This window comes from Panthera tigris, chromosome A1 (genome assembly GCF_018350195.1).
Source record: "Panthera tigris isolate Pti1 chromosome A1, P.tigris_Pti1_mat1.1, whole genome shotgun sequence".
Classification (NCBI taxonomy): domain Eukaryota; kingdom Metazoa; phylum Chordata; class Mammalia; order Carnivora; family Felidae; genus Panthera; species Panthera tigris.
Genome location: NC_056660.1, coordinates 221,392,370 through 221,413,574, shown reverse-complemented (window position 1 = coordinate 221,413,574; position 21,205 = coordinate 221,392,370).

Genomic DNA, 21,205 nt, shown 5'->3' with positions numbered 1-21,205 from the left:
ATTCTGTACCGATGTGCCATGATCTATTTCCATAGAGGGTTACATCTAAAAACTTCGTCCCTGCATTCTCTTTCTATGTATTTTCAATCTGTGATCGGTCAATGAGATGCATTGAGAGGTCAGCCCGTAAGAAGCAGGGGAGTTTAAGGGTTTCTGGCTGGCTCAGTTGGGAGGCATGTAATACTTGATCTCAGGGTCATGAGTTTGAGCCCCATATTGGATGTAGATATTACTTAAAAAAATAGATAAAATTTAAAAAAAAAAGAAAAAGAAAAAGAAAAAAGAAAAGGGAGTTTACACTCTGCCTCTCCTTCTCAACCTAGGCAATATTTTGCCAGTGGCTACACCCTTCTATAGCAACAGCCCCTCTTGGAAACTCCATCTTTACATTACCAGTTGCCTCCTGGATTTTGTCACAAGTTTCTCTTCCTTGAGACTTAAACTCCATGGTAGTAATGGCTCTCTTTTGTTTGTGGTCCCTGGAGATCCTTGTTTTCTTCCCTTAAACTTCATACAGCTCCTAAAACTCTTTGGTTTTCCCATCACTTTTATGTTAAGAACTTGACTAGATACTTTGGTTAGCCATCTCTCAATATCAGCCATGAAGTATTTATTATATAACTCTGCCATAATGCGCATGCAATAACTCCAGGTTATTCTTGGAAAATAAAGAAACAAGTCTCATTAATTGGAAGGCCATACAAACATATATAACATATTTACCATTTCTTGGTCCCTAAAAGGTTTTCACTTAAGGAAAAAAGCCAGGAAAAAGGTTTTTTTTCCTCATTCTTCTCCCATCCACCCTTCCTTTACTACTTTCTCTTTCTATTCCCCTCTCTTTCTCTTACTAGAAGTTTCTTTCTTGTATTGTTCTTAGGCATTAGCACTCTGCTTCTTTCTGAAAAATAAGGTAAATATTGGGGCATCTGGGTGGCTCAGCTGGTTGAACCTCTGGCTCTTGATTTCAGCTCAGGTTATGATCTTGCAGTTTGTGAGATTGAGCCCTATGTGGGACTGTGCTGACTGAATGGAGCCTGCTTGGGATTCTCTCTCTCTCTCTCTCTCTCTCTCTCTCTCTCTCTCTCTCTCTTCCTGCAGTTTGTGAGATTGAGCCCTATGTGGGACTGTGCTGACTGAATGGAGCCTGCTTGGGTTTCTCTCTCTCTCTCTCTCTCTCTTCCTCTCTCTCTGTCCCTCTCTCTCTCTCCTCTCCCTCTCCCTCTCGCTCTGCCCCTTCTCTGCTTTTCCCCTGTCTCTCTCCCTCTCAAAATAAATAAACATTAAAAATTTTAAAATGAGATAAATATTAAATATAAATATTAAATTTTAAGAAAGAAAGAAAAGAGAGAAAAAAAGAAAAGAAACAATTTCAGTGAAAAAAGAAAACATGTTGGTATATGTTTTTTACAAAAAAGGCCAGAGGATCCAAATTTTGAAATCCTCAATTTATAGAAATTACAAACTTACTGTCTTGGCTAAGTCATTTCAGAAACAAAAATTAAAAGCATTGTACTTGAAAAGATTAAGGAATTATAAAATCAGAGTGTCGTGTGTATGTGAATGAGGGTTACAAAAAAGGAAGAAGAAGGAAATGTGAGCCAGGGGCTTAACTTTTCAAAGAAATTGGGATACAGTGGAGCTTAAAAATAGTATATAACAGCTTTATCTAGATATGATTCATATTACACAATATAATTACATAGATCTAATTCATGCATAATACAGTTCACCAATTTAAAGCATACAGTTCAATTATTATATTTATAAGTGTGTGTAATCCTTATGCTAATTTTAGAACACTTTCATAATTTCCAGAAGGAAATGCCATAGCCATTAGCAAACATTTCCCAATTCCTCCAGTCTTGCGATCCTAGGCACCCACTAATTTACCTTACGTGTCTATATATTTGTCTATTCTGTACATTTCATAAAAAACAAGTAGCTTTGTTTCTCTACCACTGAACACGGACACTATCCAGATATGATGTAGTTTATACGTATTGATTAAAATCTAAGCCTGTAACTGAAAGAGTGTGAATAGGGATAAGTTACAGCATAAGCATATAGGAGTTCATTGAAAATGCTCTAAACAGAATATGTTTTGTTTTTCGTATTTCCTTTGGAATAGATTGAGGGTATCAATAGTTTGGGGATTTTCACATGGATGCTGTTTTTTCCATATTATTTCGCTTCTACCATTCAATTTCATACATATGTATCCACATGAATTATATATATGGTATATACTATATGATGTATATATAAGAGATACATATTACTTGGAGCATTTATGTTTCTAACTCATAGCAAACTCTGGCATAGAATCAGTAAATGCTTTATTTAGTTGTTTCTTCTAATAATTAATCAGTTTTGCAATCAAACAATCGTGTACTGAGTTCTTGCTGTCTTTCTGTTAGCATTCCCACAATTCTTTGTCCCTGTCTACTTCACTCTTCTCATTTTATAAAGATGAAAAATAAAAGAAAAAAATCAATAATCCGTCTCAGATACAGATGTAAGGAAGACGCCATGTGTATCTTTATAAGAATTTACTACATCACTGAACACTTTTGATTCTACTGTTTGGTATGAATGTCATCAGCGAAACCCAGTAAGACCAGATCAATCCTTGCTTTAAATTATCTCCAAGCACACATTTAAATTTTTAAGATTTTCTTCCCAACCTAATGATATTTTCACATTCTTTCTCTGGTTATTTTTCTCAACTCAGAGCTTCTTTACACCTCTATTTCATTGTCCTCAACTGAATATGATACAATCTTATTAGAACCATGATTATAACTTCAATTTTTAAACCAGTCATCGGTATAAGCAACACGTATTTAAGTAAAGTATATTTTTCTCACGGATATTTTGGGGAAAGTAAGCTTAGCAATTTCCTGCAATGACTTATTTTTGCACGGGTAACAAGGTGATATACTGAGAAGAGAACCAAACATAAATCTAGCCAGACTACTCAGTAATGTAGCTAAAATATTTTAGATATAAAAGGAAGATATTACTTAGTAAGTAATAAGACATATAAAATAATAACATATACAATACGGTGGAAAATGTCACAGAGAATAAAACAGAAGACAAGTTAAGTGTTGGGGGAGGTGGTTCAATTTTTAAAGGGAAGGATAGGGATGTCCCCTTAAAAGGGATTTTCATGCAAAGATGTGAAAGATATGAAGAAGAAAACTGTGAGTCTCTGGGACAAGGACAATTTAGGCAAAAGAATAAGCAACAGCAAATCCCTGAGGCAGGAATGAGTGAGATGTGCCCTACAAACAATGCTGAGGCCCATGTGACACAAATGGTGTGAGAGAGAAGAGTAGGAAAGAGGTGAGTGAAGGAGGGTCAGAGGATTTAATGCCTTTCTGGCCCCCATGAAGATGTTGCTTTTTGATTTTTTGTGGAGGTAGGAAACAAGAATTTGGAGCTAATGCGTGGCATGGCAATATATTTTAAAAGGATCCGTTGAAGTATTGTATTGAGAATACCAAGAAAGTAGTCAAGAGTAGAACTAGGGTACAGTGAATAGATGTTTTACCAGCTCTGCGGGACCAGTAGAGTGGCCTTGGACATCAATTCACGATCACATTCATAAGACAAAATACGATTCACTGAGCAGCAATTTGTTTAGCTAAAAGGTACAAGAATGGGAATAAACATGTATAATGGAAGCCTGGAGGGAAACTTGAGTCTCTGCACTAAGATGTGTATGCTCAAAGGTGGATCACCTCAGCTCTGGGAAGCCATAAATGTGGGGGGCCCTTCTGCTTTCATACCTTCCATTGCCTAGTGCATTTGCATGTAATCAATTTCAAATTACTTTCAATAACTTGTATTTGTCAGTTACAGATAACTGAATAATCAATGTCCATACAATAATACAATACTGGATTCCATACACAGCACGTGTAGATGGACTCTGATTTATCTTAGAAAGAGTACACTAATCTTAGGCTGTCTTTAATTAATTACTTAATTAGCATAGCAAGGAGTTTTCCATCAATGATTAAAATCTCAAATGTTCCCCATCCTAACCAGATTTAAGATGGAACCTCAGAAGACTTGCTTATTCAGTAATCTAATTCAAAGAAGCCAAATGGTTTTGTCTTAAAAGACTTCCCGGTTGGGAGTTTTATAGACTCTTTTGGAAGCTTCCTTTTATGGTTCATATATTAGAAACATTCCAAACAAACATTGCTGTCGCTATTGTTTTCCCCACCTCTTTTTGTAATGTTTACTGATAGCAATCAAGGCAGCTCATAAGCAAACAAAAGAAAATCAACCGATAAACAAGAGCTATCTGAATCTCCATTGCACTATTACTGCATAGAAAATTTCAAAGCTATTTCAAGTCACCAATTATCAATCTGGATCATGAGATGCCACTTGGCCTCTCTTACAGTAAATCCCAATTTCTGTTAGTAATTCTCTTCTGCAACTAATTTAGTTTAAAGGAGAAGAGAATTTATCCAATTTGGAAGGTGCATGTTGCTGCAACACATTCTTTCCTTCTTTCATAAATATATCTTTGAAATGTTTACTATTATGTTATATAGACATATTAAGGGGTTAAAAATTCTGGATAGATTTTCCATCTATAAAAATTACTATTTGGTCATTAGAAACTGGGTATATTCTTCTCCCATTGTCCTCAGCTATCAGCTAAAATTCTGAGATTATACAATACACAATTTTTGACATTCTAAAATAGTATCCTGACTATATTTATAAAGTAATTACATTTGCTAACATCCAGTCCAGGTAAGTTATTGCCTTTTCTTATCTGTCTGGAAAATACACAGAATGGAAGATAAGCAGGAGAAACTTGCCTCTTAATGATGGATCCTGCGCCTTGTCAATTTTTCCCCCAGTAGAATTAAAGACAAGAAAGATAAGTCAAATTATTTACAATTTACCAAAATATAAATATTTTGCTTATAAAATATGCAATATAAAATACATACTTCAAAGAATACAATAAAGTAGATTCTATTACATTTTTCAACACTTTGAAATGACATTTAGTCTTTCAGGAACCTCATCATCATGACTCACACAAATCTACTTTAATGTTAAATCACTCTATGTAAGATGAGAAACTACTCAGATACTTGTTTGTAATTTCTCCAGTAGGACACTTTCAAGCACCATTCTCAATATTTGTGTCATTGTTTAGACATCAGAATAGATAACATACATTATGATGCATAGGTACTTTTAGGTAATCAGCACTTGTACAATACAGTCTATGGGAATTAAATATACAAATAGAGATGTACGAAATCAGTACCTCTGTTAGTTTTTTGAATCAAACCTCAGGTATGCAAAAACTGCCTAATGACTAGAGTCATGCAATTTAATATGCCCATTCACTTGAAAATAAGAATTATTTCTAAGAAAATAGGTCTACAAATCTTGAAAATTACATTCAAATGTGTCCATATTGAGGGGTTAAATGGGTGTTGGGTATTAAGGAGGGCACTTGTCATGAGCACAGGGTGCTATATGTAAGTGATGAATCACTAAATTCTACTCCTGAGAATCTGGTTTTTATATTTATTCAATTATGTCTCTGCAAAAATAAAATGTTAGACATGTAATGTATTATTTGAGGAGGCATTTAAAGGGCATTTGATTATTCTATAGTAAAAGAGCATATATTAATTATATAAGAAAATTACATGAACCCAAATCAGTAAAATATATAATTTCCAAGATTTTCTTCAGTTTCTACTAACTCTCAATTATTCCTACAGCATGACAAGTTTAATTGGAGAACAAAATATGAGTAAATGAACATTTCTTATTAAAATCAAAAGGATTATACTTAGCAAAACCATCCCTGAATTTTTTTTTATTTCTTACTAAAGGTATTTTATTAATGACTAATTCCATCATGATTAATGCCGTACAAGTAGTTTCTGCATTTCTTTGTCTAAATTACAATTCATTTGTATGACTAAAGTCCATGATTATCTGCTGTTTATATTACTGAGCAGAGAGAGGATATAAGGTATTTATAGTACATTTGAAACTCTTCTTATGTTTGGATCGAATATATGCACATTTGCTTGAGATAAGTGTTATATTGAAAAGTGACAGGGAAAGTGACAGGGCAGTAATACTCTTTAAACACACACACACACACACGCACACACACACACACCAGCATCTATCTCAGTGGAGAGAGGAAGGGTATTCTATCCCAGGGACCACAGAAAACATTTGCAGAGTGGGGAGAATTCATTTTCTCTCTGACTCAGACAATAGACATTCCAATGTTCCCTCATATTCTTCCCACCACAAAAGCTATGTGCAAATCCTCAGGGACAGAAAATAAGTTGCATTTCAAAGAATTTTAAAAATGTATTAATTGCAATTCACTTTTGAAATTAAAAAAAAAAGAAAAGAAAAAACATACACCTATATCTATTAATACTAAGCTTGTAATACTAAGCTTGATGTAAACTAAGGAAGTATGAGATTTTAGAAGTTTTGGGATTAAGCCTTCATTTTTTTTTTTTTTTTGGTTTACTAAGTACAGTGGGTTATAAAAGGATACTGTATAAAATATTATTTCCATGTCTCTACTGATGAATGGTATCTACTTAACTAAGATATGCATAAGAACTGCAGTTGGTCATGAATTATTAGAGGCAATGATGAGAGAAATATTCTTGCAGTATGGTTTGCACTATAATGGACAATTCCCATTAATAAAGAAATACAATGTAACTGCTAGCAAATGTTTATGATAAAAAAACAGAATATCCAATTATAGTTGTGTTAAAATATAAAAAGAATGTATACCTTTACCTGGCTGAAAAATCCAGAAGTGACTTTGGCATTAAACAAGATTTTGGCTCAACTAGAATGACCACAACCTCATTTTTATTCACTTCTCACCTCTGCACCTGAGATATTTTGGAAATTTAGGAGAGATACTGGGGAGACAACATGGTGAACAATTATAAAATTAAAGCCTATCTGTTGTGTAGTAGTAAGAGCAAGAAATAGGCAAAGGATGAATTGATTCTGTTTAGGAGGATTAAGGATAGAAATAAAGAAGAAAAATTACTTGGATTGGGTAATTGAATCACGTGAAAGGGATTTTGGCATCACAAACACGATATTTGTGCCATACACACTCATACACACATATAAATCTATACCTATGATTCTATACATGCTATCTGTGTGTTTATGTGTGAGTTTATTGGCAGAGTTTATTGGTGGTTTATTGTGCTAAAATGCATATACGCATGACTATTCAATGTGGCCAAGACATAAGGGTAAAACTCGGTTCTATCGTTTTCTAGCTATGCATTCGGCTAAGACATATTTAAATTTTGTGCACATCAGTTTCCACATCTAAATATGGCAATAGCTATATAGTTACTATAACTACAAAGAGTTGTAGTAAGATGAGAAAATAAATTAATGTTGCTAAAGTACTTACAGCAGTGACTGACAATAATAAATGCCATATAACTGTTTATTATTAACAAATCAGTCACTATTTTTAAATGACATATTGATTAAACATTCTTTTATGGCAACTTAGGAATATGACTCTATGTTGCAAAGTAATTTAGAAATTCGTATTTCAATATTGAAGTGCAAAATGAGTAGTCTTTTTATTTTTATTTTGCCCTCTCAATATGATAATTTAATCTTCCATGAATTGATAAGTAATGTAATGTTTCCAAAAAAGTAAGTTGTGTCTCAATATGTATAGATTCATTTTAAATGTTAATTTGACCATTTGGAAGGTCAAAATTGTATTTCCCATTTATCGATATTGCATACTAACATCTTGGAAGAAACTAGCTCAATTAAGCAAAAGTGTTTGACATTTTAAAATGTTAACCCATGTGCTTTATTGTCCAATATAATGAATAGATTGCCAAAATACTCAGTCAGTTTTGAATTACTTTAAGAGAAAGAGCACAGCGTGAATGACAATGTTTTTCTTGAAATTTGTAAGGCTCAAGGCAATTAAACAAAGCTATTTTATTACAGCTAAAAATAAGACAAACACATACTTCTGAGAAGTAAAGATATATTTGTCCTAAAACAAAGTTTACTTGTTTTTAGAAGGTGGAATTCAAATATAATTGGAGGCTGTTGATTATAATTCCAATTCCATTTTCTCAAAATAACACATATTTAAGGAAGAAAAGTAAAACTGTTTTTAATAGATTAAAATTTGTCTGTAGCCTGGACTATATCAAGCTCTTTTGCTTGTATATATGGTATTAAAATATGATAAATAAATCTTCTTAGGTAATTATTTTAACAGCTTTATTAGGTATAATTAACATACAAGGAAGTGTACATATTTAATGTGTACAATTAAAAATGATTTTTTCAATGTTCATTCAATTTTTATAATTTTTTGTTGTTTATTATTTTTGAGAGAGAGAGAGAGAGAGAGAGAGACACTGAGAGCAAGCAGGGAAGGAGCAGAAAGAGAGGGAGACACAGAATCTGAAGCAGGCTCCAAGCTCTGAGCTGTCAGCACAGAGCCTATGCAGGGCTCAAACTTATGAACCACAAGATCACAACCTGAGCCAAAGTCAGACCTTAACCGACTTAGCCACAGAGGCACCCAAATGTGTACAATTTGATGAGATGGGACAAATGGAAACACCATGGTATCATCACCAGTATCAAGGTAATAGACATAAACAACAGCCCCAAAGTGTCCTCGAATCTCTGATTTTGTCTGTTTTTTCGGTGGTAAGAACACTTAACAAGGAATTCACTCCCTTAACAAATACTGTATTTTAACCCTAAACCATATGTCATAAAGCAGATACCTAGAAAGTACTCATCTAGCATAACAGAAACTATATACATATTGAACGATTCCCCATATCCCCCACCCCTCAGTCACTGGCAAATACAGTTGTATTCTCTGCATTGTATTTCTCTGTCAATGTGATTAGTTTAGCTGCCTCATATAACTGGAATCAGGCAGTGTGTGTTCTGTGACTGGCTTAAGATACATCTATGTTGTCACAAATGGCAGAATTTCCTTTTTATTCCCCCAAAGCCAAATTATAATCCATTGTAGGAGTCTACCACAACTTTATCCATTCATCTTGGGTTTTTTCCACATCTTACTACTGTGAATAATGCTGCAATGAACATGCGAGTGCTTGAAGTAACTCTCAGGGTCATGATTTCAATACTTTTGAATATGAAGGATTCATCCAGAAGTGGGACTGCTGGATCATGCTGAAGTTCTATTTTTAATTTTTTTAAGTAACTCCATAATGTTTTTCAGAGCTGCTGTACCATTTTACATTCTCAGCAATAGTGTTCAAGGGTTCTAATTTCTCCACATCCTCTTCAACGATTAACCCTTTCTTATAATAGTCATCCTAACAGGTGTCAGGTGATGTTTCAGTGTAGTTTAGATCTGCACTTCTCTAATAATTAATGTTTTAGAGCATATTTTCATATACCTGTTGGATTTTCTATGTCTTCTATGGAGAAATAACTGTTTGAGTCCTTTGTCCATTTTTTTTTTCCAATCCTAAAATTCATTTAGAACCAGAAAAGACCCAGAACAGGCAAGGCAATCTTGAGAAGGAACAACAAAATTGGAAGCATCACACTTCTTGATTTCAAGATATATTACAAAGCTACCATAATTAAAACGGCAGAATACTGGCAAAAAAATAGACATATTGACCAAGAGAATAGTGAGCCCAAAATAACCCATGTATATGTGCCCAACTGATCTTCAACAAGGGCATCAAGAGTACACAGTGGGGAAAGGATAGCCTTTTCACCAAATGGCATTGGGGAAAGGACATATCCACCTGCTGAAGAATAAACCTGGACCCTTATCTCGCACCATACATAAAAATAAACTTAGAATGAATTAAAGATTTATGAATGTAATACCGGAAACCCTGAAACTCATAAAAGAAACAGGGGGAAAATCTTCTCAGGGCACCTGGGTGGTTCAGTTGGTTGGGTGTCCAACTTCAGCTCAGGTCATGATCTCATGGTTCCTAGTTCAAGCTCCACGTCGGGCTCTGTGCTGGCAGGTTGGAGCCTGGAGCCAGCTTTGTATTCTGCATCTCCCTCTCCCTCTGCCCTTCCCCTGCTCATGCTCTGTCTGTCTCTCTCAAAAATAAACAAAAAAATTAAAAAAAACAATTCTGACAATGATTTTGGCAATGATTTTTTAGATAGGACATCAAAAACACAGACAAAATACAAGTGGAAAAGCATTAAAAATGAAAAAAAAAATCAGAAAAAAAGCGGGACTATATTAAAGTATAAGTGCTTCTCGACAGCAAAGGAAACAATCTGCACAGCTGAAGGACAAACTGCAGAATGGGAGAAAATGTTTGCAAAACAATTATCTGATACAAGAGGATAAAACCCAAAATATATAAGGAACTCCTACAGCTCAATAGCAAACACACAAATAAATAATTAAAAATGAGTAAAAAACTTGATTAGATGTTTCTCCAAGAAGGACACACAAATGGTCAATAGATATTAGAAAAGATGTACAATATCACTAATCATCAGGGAAACATAAATCAAAATCACAAAGAGGTATCTCACATCTCTCAAGATGGCCATTACCAAGAAAACAAAAGATAATGAGTGTTGACAAGAATGTGAAGGAAGGAAAGGAACACCTTGTACACTCTTCAAGAACTGTAAATCGGTGCATCCCTTAAGGAAAACAGTATGAGGATTCCTTAAAAACTAAAACTAAAGGGGTGCCTGGGTGGCCCAGTCAATTAAGCATCTGACTCTTGATTTCGGCTCAGGTCATGATCTCATGGTTTGTGAGTTCAAGCCTCGTTTTGGACTCTGCACTGACAGCATGGAGCCTGCTTGGGATCCTCTCTCTCTCCTGTCTCCCCCTCTCACTTTCTCAAAATAAATAAATAATCATTTTGAAAATTAAAAATAGAACAATTTTATAATCTAACATTTCCACGTATGGGTGTATATCCAAAATATTGAAATCAAAATCTTGAAGGGATATTTATACCCTCATGCTTATTGAAGCATTTTATTCCCAATAGCAAAGGTACGGAAACAACCCAAATTTCCATGGAGGGTTAAAGAACATTTGGTATATACATGCAATGGAATATTACTGTATTTTCTATTAATTTTTTGCTATAAAATATAAGGAAATTCTGCCATATACAACAACATGGGGATCAACCCGGTGACATTATGCTAAGTGAAATAAGCCAGTCACAGAAGGACAAATATTGCATGATTCCCCTCCATAAGGTATTTAAAATAGTCAAACTCTCAGAACCAGAGAATAGAAGGGTGCTGTCAGGGGCTAGGGTAGGGGGAAATAGGGAGTTACTATTCGATGAGTATAAAGCTTCAGTTACGCAAGATGAATAAGTTCCAAATTTCTGCTGTACAGCATTGTGCCTATAGCTAATAATATTGTACTGCTTATTTTTAAGTGATACATCCCATGTGTTTTTTAAATTTGGTTTGGCTTTCGCTCCTGTTTTTTAATAAATGTGTTTTCATTTTCAGAACTAAGAATAAATGTAAATTTAACAGGAACAGCATAGTAAGTTCAATCATGACCTCTATAATGATTCAGACACAGTTACTCCACTTCTAAACTAACAACTTAGGTCCTTACCTGTAGCCCCCTTTAATCCTCTAAAATCAGACACAGAATAGCACCAGGTTTCTGGTATCTTCAACATTTCAAGAGGCAAACGCAAGGTCAGAGGAGGGTTAGAAGAACCACAGTACAGAACATATTTTTTTTTAAAGTAGACAAAGAATCAATAGCAAATCCACCCTTTCCTCTGCATTAATATCTGGGCTGAAAGAAATGGGAGGAGGTCCTTTGGGAAGGAGAAAAAGAAGGAAGGAAGGAAGGAAGGAAGGAAGGAAGGAGAGAAGAAGAGGGTAATACCGAGTTTGGCAGGTCTCATGTTCCTACCACAGTTAAATAACAAATCATTACAACGTTTTCATCCTTTAGTATTCTACCATATCACAGTTACTTTGTGATAGTTAGACAATAGATGATAGAAATTTTAAATTAACCACAAATGAATATATTAATCTAATAATAATAATAATAATAATAAATCATTGTGCTGACTTTCAGACTGGGAACAAAATCAGACCGTAGAGAGTCAGTTGTTCACTATAATTACTTGTGGGGATTGAGGAGAAGGTACTGTTTACCTAATGCAGTGTACATTTGTGACAGAATTAGATTTTTTTATTTCTCATTACAGCAGTATAACAGAGTTTGCAACCTGGCACACTGTGGACTGAATCCAATCTACACAGTTTTGATAGAAACAATAAATATGAATGTCATTAAAAAAGCATCAGTTCTCTGATTCGCCACAGGCCATATAGTTCTCTATTATGTTTCATTCAGTTCATTCATACATTAACTTTTACTGCTTGTTCCTTGTATGTGAGACTGAGATGACAGAATAAAGCGGAAACATTCACATACCAATATAATACCAAAGGCTACTGTGGATATCTTGAATCTTCACAACAGAATAATTCAGCTTGATTATCTCTGATTCTGTTTTCCCTGGGTTTCTACAACTGTGATAACCATAGAATTCTTCTGAAAACTCACCCATCCAGTGGCCAGTTCAATATGCACATTATGCAGACAATACCATTAACGAACCAAAGGCCCCACATAATGTGTCTTAATATGATGCCATGACCCTAGACTCAGAAAGGAGAGGCTTCTATATGACCTGCTGTGGGTAAGCAACACCTAAATTAAAAGAATTTCCACTGCTCATATTGAAAGATCCATAAGAAGTAGTTCACATGTGTAACTGTGATCAACCATTACGTATTTATTTTTCTAAATCTCTAAATGCATTCATGTTGAGTTGGCTTAGGAAGTAGTAAAAGTGTAAAAATTATAATAATTATCACTTGTATTATATTAACTAGAGCTGACTTTGGAGGATCTGATCAAATTAGAATGGAAGCTATTGAATCAGATTATCAAGAATTTATTGCTTGAAATGAACCTGTGTTCATGAGAGTTAGCTGGATTCTTCAGAAGCGTTATGATAATGGGAAGATGCTTTCATGGAGGTTGGCAAGCATTCAGCTGAAAGTTACCTTTTTAGCAAGATTATAGAGAGAAGGGTAGAGGATTTTTACATTGTAGTGCAATAAGGATAGTCCACTCAAAACCTTGAGTTGTGACACGTGCGACACATGTAACGCCTATTCAATGTAAATTGAGAATCCTTCCTAATGAGGAAGGGCTCATTATAATTATACAAGTCATGTGAAATGAGAGAAATCATAAAAAGAGAAGCTGGACTTGACATATTGTAGGTAGTTCCACATTCAAGATACAGAACACTTTTGGGGCGCCTGGGTGGCTGAGTCGGTTAAGCGGCCGACTTCGGCTCAGGTCATGATTTCGCGGTCCATGAGTTCAAGCCCCGCATCGGGCTCTGTGCTGACAGCTCAGAGCCTGGAGCCTGTTTTAGATTCTGTCTCTCTCTCTCTCTCTCTGACCCTCCCCTGTTCATGCTCTGTCTCTCTCTGTCTCAAAAATAAATAACGTTAAAAAATTTTTAAAAATAAAAAAAAAAGATACAGAACACTTTCAATGCCCCCCAAATGTTCTCACACCCCTTTGTAGTACATCCCTCCTTCCTCCAATCCTTGCCCAAGCAACCACTGACATCACCATAGAGTAGTCTGCTCTTGTTTTACTATTTTTTTTTTCTGATACAAATTCCTGTATTCTTGTCTGACTTCTTTCACTAAGCAAAATTATTTTAAGATTCACTCATGTCACTGTATGCATGAATGGTTCATTCTTTTTTGTTTGCTACTATCCCATTTATAGGGCTATAATTTATTTTGCTTAACCATTCAACCCTTGATGAGTACTTAAGTTGTACCATTATGAATAAAGTCACTGTGGATCTTTGTATGCATCATTTTTGTGGACATGCTTTTATTTCTCTTGGCTAAATACCTGGGCATGCAAATGTTGGGTCCTATGGTAGAAGTACATTTAATATTTTAAGAGACAGTTGAAGAATTTTATAAAATGGTTGACTCTTTATCATTCCACCAGGGGTTTAGGAGAATTTCAGTTGTTTCATATCCTTGCCAACACATTCTTATGTCAGGCATTTAGTTTTGGCCATGTAATGTATGTAAAGTACCATTTCGGGAAGTTTAAGTCTTAATTAGAAACAGGCCACATGAGGGGTGCCTGGATGGCTCAGTTGGTTAGGCATCTGACTTCGGCTCCGGTTGGTTCCGACTTTGGATCTGTTCATGGGTTTGGACTTGCGTGGGCTCTGTGCTGACATCTCAGAGCCTGGAACCTGCTTCGGAATCTGTGACTCCCTCTCTCTCTGTCCCCTCCCCTGTTCATGCTCTGTCTCTGCCTCTCAAAAAATAAATAAACGTTAAAAAAAATGGCCACATCATATGTATGTATGTATGTATTTATTTAAAGTTTGTTTCATTTTTACCTAATTAAAAATAAAAATGATTTTATGGAAAGGTAACATACAAAAAAAAAGTAGAAAGATGATGGCATATTTGCATTACTGTCTGTTTAGATAAATACATTACTTGTTTCCTATTGAGCAATTGTTGTGTTATATTTTTTTCCTTTCCTTTATTTATTTATATGAAATTTATTGTGTTATAAATTTATGAATAAAGAATTCAGTATATGAATCCAGTCCTTCCACATTAGAATATGCAAAATGAATACCTTCTATGATTTGATGTTCACTCACATTGAGATAATGTCTAATATATCTATTTATGAGAGAACAGGAGTTTCTTTTTATATTTTATATAGTTTTCTCATAATGAATGATAACCTTTCCTTTCCAGTGAAACACTATATTCTAAAATACATATCGCCATATGTTGACATGGAGGTATATTTATAGAGTTAAGAAAGCATTTGCCTCAAGGAAATATACAACAGATCTCAAAAGCTATATTCATCAACGGTCTTAAATAATACTAAAATATCTCAATATAAATATGTTCCCCCAAATTAAAAACAAAAAAAGAAAATTATACCTAACATTGTAATGTTTTTAACACAGGACACTTTTTGATCAATGGGCAAAAATAGAACTTGAAAATTTCTTTAAAATTATGACATATGGCAAATTTTTAGGGCAGTTAAAATTGGAATAATACATCATTAAATAAATATAAAATGCTAAAAAATTAATTAGAACACATCTCAAAAAATATGAGAAAAACAATGTCAACACAAAGGTGGCAGTAAGAACACAAAAGCAAAAATTAATCAATTTAGGAAGTAGAATGTAATGACTAAAAATACATTTAAATAGCTAGTTTTTTGTGAAATGAAACAAAGCTCTAAGTACTATATTATCTAATCCAGAATTTAAAAAGACACAATTGCATGAAGTTTTAAAACCTTTATAAACCTCTTTTCAAATAAATTTGTAAAGCTCAGTTAATTGGATTTTAAAACTTTTTGGAAAATTGAAAAAATGTAATTCACTAAATTGACTTCAGAAGAGAAAGACTCTAAACAAGCTACTTGCAATTCATTAATTACATAATTAAAGAGCTCCCACAAAATACTTTCTTCCAGATTGTTTCACAAAGAAATCATACTAAACCTGTAAAAATATGATGATTTCCGTGCAACTGAAATTATCTCAGAGTATAGAGAAAAAATTAAAAACTTACAAAGTTATTTCACAAAGCGTGTTAAATATGGACTCTTAAAACCTAAAAAAAAATATTGTCACAAAAACCACAATATTATTGAGCAATTTTATATATAATTAAAAATTGTTAATATATATTATGTTAGAAGAATGTGTAATATATGTACATCCATCCAAACTTTTAATAATAATGATAGAGGTAATTGTAGAAAGTAATACATTTAAATTAATAGCTGCAATGAGCATACTTAAGAAAATCCAGTCCCTATCATACATGGCTTAAAATTCTGTACAAATGAATTGCTATATATTTTCTTAAAGCATATGTATATAAGAATGTGCATATGTGTACTTCAACATCTTACTAACTAAGGAATTTAAGAACATTACAAACATACAAAGTATCTTCATATTTGGGTAGAATTATTAGCCAGTGCTATTTTACAAAAGTAAGTGACTAATATACAATACAGAAAAGAGATAAAAATATTCCTATTTAGAGATCACATAATGTTTGACAACCTAAAATAACCAGTAGAAAACTCCTAAAGGCGGTGAACAAAATTCGAAAAGTACTATGATACAGAATTAACATTTAAGTAGCCCTTATGGTATATGTAATATATATCAGAAATCATACTAATATAAAATTACTGAATGTTTATCCTTTGAAAGCAAGAACAGAACAAGAATGCTTTCTGTCATGTTTATATTTATGATTATGCTACTGATAATAGTAATTATAGTGAAAAAAGAAGATGTAGACATAGATGGCAGAAAGTTAAGAAAAATGCACCTATTTGCAGGTGATGTGACTATCTAGAGAAGTAGTTAAGCCTTCTTCTCAAAAGACTTCAAAAAAAGAATATCTTAATTTTGCAAGATTTCAGAAATCAAAGAACCATATCATTAGTGCTTATATATACCAGCCACAAACTAGTTGAAAATGATTTTTAATTCTATTTATAATAGTAACAAAAACACACATAAAACTCTTAGAAATAATTTATCAAAATTTGTGTTGACTTCTCTACTGAACGCTATAAAAAATGCTGACAGTAATTAAAGAATACCTAAATAGAGACCTTCAAGAATTGGAAAGACTGCAAATGATAAAGATTGCCATTTTCCATTAATAAACTGATTATACATTTTATATGGAAATACAGATGGCTTAGAATGACCAAAACCAATTTTAAAAACCTCACAGTTTTGTTTGTGAAAATACAGTGCTTGATTTTAAGGTTTACTGTAAAGTTACTGAGACAATAGCTGTTGTCATAAGGTTTGACATTTCGATCAATAAAATAGAAAAGTAGTCTAAAAACTGATGGACACAGATTTATTGAGTCAATTCTATGAGGAGAGAAAAGTGTGTTCAACAAGTGGTTCAGGAATAACTGCATATTCTTATGTAAAACAAAAAATTAAAAAATAAAAAAAATTCTAACACCAAGCAGAAAAGTTAACTAGAAATGAATTATATGCCCAATGGTAAAATGTAAAAATATAAATCTCCTAGAAGAAACTATATGATAAAATAGTTTTGATGATCAGGTATATAATGATTTTATAAATAACAAAAAAAACCCCACAAAAATTGATAAATTGCAATTTCATATTATTTTTAAAGTACATAGTTATGAAAATAAAAAAAAAACAATCCACAGAATCAGTAAAAATATTCACAGAACCTATTATCTGGCAAAATTTTATATCCCCAATGTGAAAAGAACTATTATGACCGAAGAAATGAGAAGAAGCCACAATACTTCTTGACCAATTAGACATCTAAACAGATATTTCACAAAATGAGTTACATAAATGGACAAATATATATGAAAGCATTATTTATCGAACAAATTCAAATTAAAACAATGATCTATTATTTGATAACCTTTATACATACCAAATTAACAGACTGACAATACTATATGTTAACAATGTTGAAGAACAACTCTAACTTTCATATACTGCTTGACGGGGGTTGGAAGGGACAGGGTGGTAGATGTAAGCATTACCTCTTTGCCAAAGGTTTAAATATTAACCTACTCTAAAGTTTTGACATTCTACTCCAAAGTATGAAAAATACAGATGGAAAATACATATTCATGCTAAGACAGATGAAAAATACATATTCATGCAAAGACTTAGAGAAAAGTATCTGTAGTAACTTGATTTACAATAGACAAAACCTTAAAATGAATCATAGGAAGAGGAAAGTACTCAGTAATTAAAAATAAAATAAAATTACCTACGTGCAACAGCATGGAAGATTTTTAGAATCATTATGCTGAGAGAAATTGTACACACAAGATTACATGCTATAATATTCCACTTTTATAAAATTATTGAAACAGCAACCCACTTTGTAATGGGGATATATATATATATATATATATATATATATATATATATATAGTTTTATACTGTAATGGGTATATATGTAATGGGTATATATGTAATATGTGTGTGTGTGTATGGTGTGAGATATACATACACACACACACACACCAGTAGCTGCCTGGAGATGGGGGCAGGGTAAGATACAGCTCATAGAGACAAGGAAATTCTAATTCTCAGATAATCACCTGAAACCATTGCTTCTGTTAAATCAAGGGACATTTAAGACAATATCTTCTTTAAGTGTTTAACAACTTGAGGCATCAAATCAGTTCACAATAACTATATAGATTTTGCAGTGATCCTTAAGTCACTGTATGAAAATGCCCTTGAAGTTAAAATAATAATCCCATAATTCATAATGATTGACAAAGATCTACTCTTCCGACTGGTGGATAATGTGGATTGAGAAAAAACATGCCCAGGTTTGCATCCTAAAGAAATTCATACATAACTAAAACCTCAGAATACAATTAGATGAGCAATACTGTTACTGAGAATGGGAGACACCTTTGAAACACAGTGTCTAGAGTGGCGGGGTGGAGTGTTTAATTCGATCTTCAAATCAATGAAGATTTGTGAGGTAGAAGAGCTTTAAGTGCTGGAAGATCCTTGAGGGAACTATTGTGAAAGAAACTAAAAAGGGAGTAGAGATGAAAATCGTTTGAGTGTACAATAATCTAAATTAATCTGCCTAATTTTTGAAATGTCCCCTTTCAATTGAGGTTGAAAACTCAGGATTATTGAAATATTTGGAGTGCAAAACAAAGGAGGATTTGGGATGAAACAAGAAGGAAACCAAAATAATGTTTTAACCAGGACCAAGAATTACCAAAACAATACTAGTAGTAGTATTAGTAATAATAATAATAACAATAATAATAATAAATTTTAAAAAGTCTTTAATGCTCAGAAGGATGGAAAAAAAACAAAGAGAAAGCTGAAATAGTAATATTCTGAAACTAGCAGTGATAAAAAATTATAGCTGTTTTATGGCCATGTTGAGCATGACCTATGGTAGAATGTGTAGTTTACAGGGAGGTAAAAAGCAAGAAAATTGAACTCACCTTCAGAAAACTTCTAGGATTCAGTAAGGACCTGTAGTTTTGATAACTTGGGTGAAAATAAAACTTAGCTTGTATTTACAGTTGCATAAAATTCACAGTGGTTATGTAGTGGTAGAGTTTACGTAAAATCTCCTGTATATCATAAACCAATTATTTTTAGTCTTCCCAAAGAAGAGATATATTTTCTACATAAGTCAATATGGGTTTGTTTATTTGTTTGTTGGTTTTTACATCCGTGGAAAAAGTTCATGCCAGAAGATAGAAAGAGATGGAAATTTGGAACCTTTATTAGAGAGAAAATACCTGTTTCCCATCATCTGGTGAAGTGGACATAATTCCTTCAAATATGTGTTACTTATCTCTTGCACGTAAATGTCTGTTTCCGATTTAAATTGTGTAACTATAGCTTCAAGTTTTTCCTTGAAACAACTTTCCACTTTTCTCCATAACTCTCCGTAGTTTTTACTATAGGAGCCTGCACAAATTGAACCGTGGCGCAACCCAACAATTTCACCTTCGGTAATCTCTCCTCGTGGATGCTGTTTAAAACCATGCGGATTCACAGATTCCATCCCCGTATGCCAGTGCTGATGGGACAGAAAAGACATACCAGAGTGAACATTGCCATTTACACACCAAAGCCTAAACTTCATTCCATCTTTCATGCATGCTTCTCTATTAAGATCCATGATGAATCAATTAATAAACTCCAACATTTTGATATACCTAGGATCAAGTCTCTCCGAGTGATTCTGTGCCGTGAGGTCTTTGTTTGATGTAGTCTATTCAGTAAGCAACAAAGAGCCACCAGGATTTTTGTGAGTCGGCTATTCCCTTGAGTAATGAACAGTTCTCAGAAGATAGCCTAAGTCACTATAATAAAGACAGAGGGAAGAAAGAAAAGAATAGCAACAGAGAAACCAGTTAAGTTTTATGCATGTAGTCCAGAAACATGAAAACAAGGGCCCATCCAAAAACTTTTAGGGACATAGAGGATACACTAGATTTAAAAGATTAATTCTCTATGTTAGAAGAAGAAAGTATAGGGAGGAAACTGTTAAAATAACTGCAAAACACATTGGTCTGTTGCTGAGATGCCGAATGTCTCCGTACTCTCTAAATAGTTGAGGGCTGACTTTCTGCTAGAGGTTCTTCCTTGATCTAATTCACAGTGATAAGGCAGAGAAGGTACTGGGGAGAGAGAGAAAGAGATCATTCATACTTAGAGGTGGCCAGAGAACCATTCCAGGCACCAAGCTAGAGGTTAAGGCACTGTGTGGACTTTTATCCTGCTTCAGGTTATATGTGACGTGTGTATTAACTGTAAGACTATTATAGGTAATTTTATGTTAGAATTTCTGCATTATATTGAATAATTCTATAATAAACATAATGAATTTGAAAAAATGAAACTGAAGTTAGGTGACAGAAATCTGTCTTTAGAAATACGCTTTTATTGTGTCCATTACTTTCCACAATATAGGTTTCACATAATGACCTATACCATATTTACTTTTTGAATTTAGGAAAATGTTGTTATCTCTGAAGACCTTTCACACATATTTTTTCTCCACGCAAAGAGAAGGATTTGGTCACTTTCCTGGCAGAATTTCTCTCACTTCTATCTGATTGCTTTACAAAAAATGAAAGAAAACAAAGGATTCTTTTTTTTTCCATTCCATCGGTTTCTGAGAGCTATGCCCCAAAGCAATTATGGCGTACATAAATATTTTTAGATAGCAATTGTTTTCTTCCTTCATGTACACTATACTTTGTAGTCTTTGCATTTTTCTCTCTGTGTATCACATCCATGGCCCTAGGGAAGGAGGTAATGAGGTTCAACAGAAGGAAGTCCATGGAAATAGTCAATTTGGGGGCTCTGACTTTTATAATCCTAAATTTTCACTTAAAGTAAAAGATACAGAAAAGGCATGTTTATGAAAGATGTTTTCTGCCCAAGACTAGATACCACCAGAAAAATGTACAGGGAAG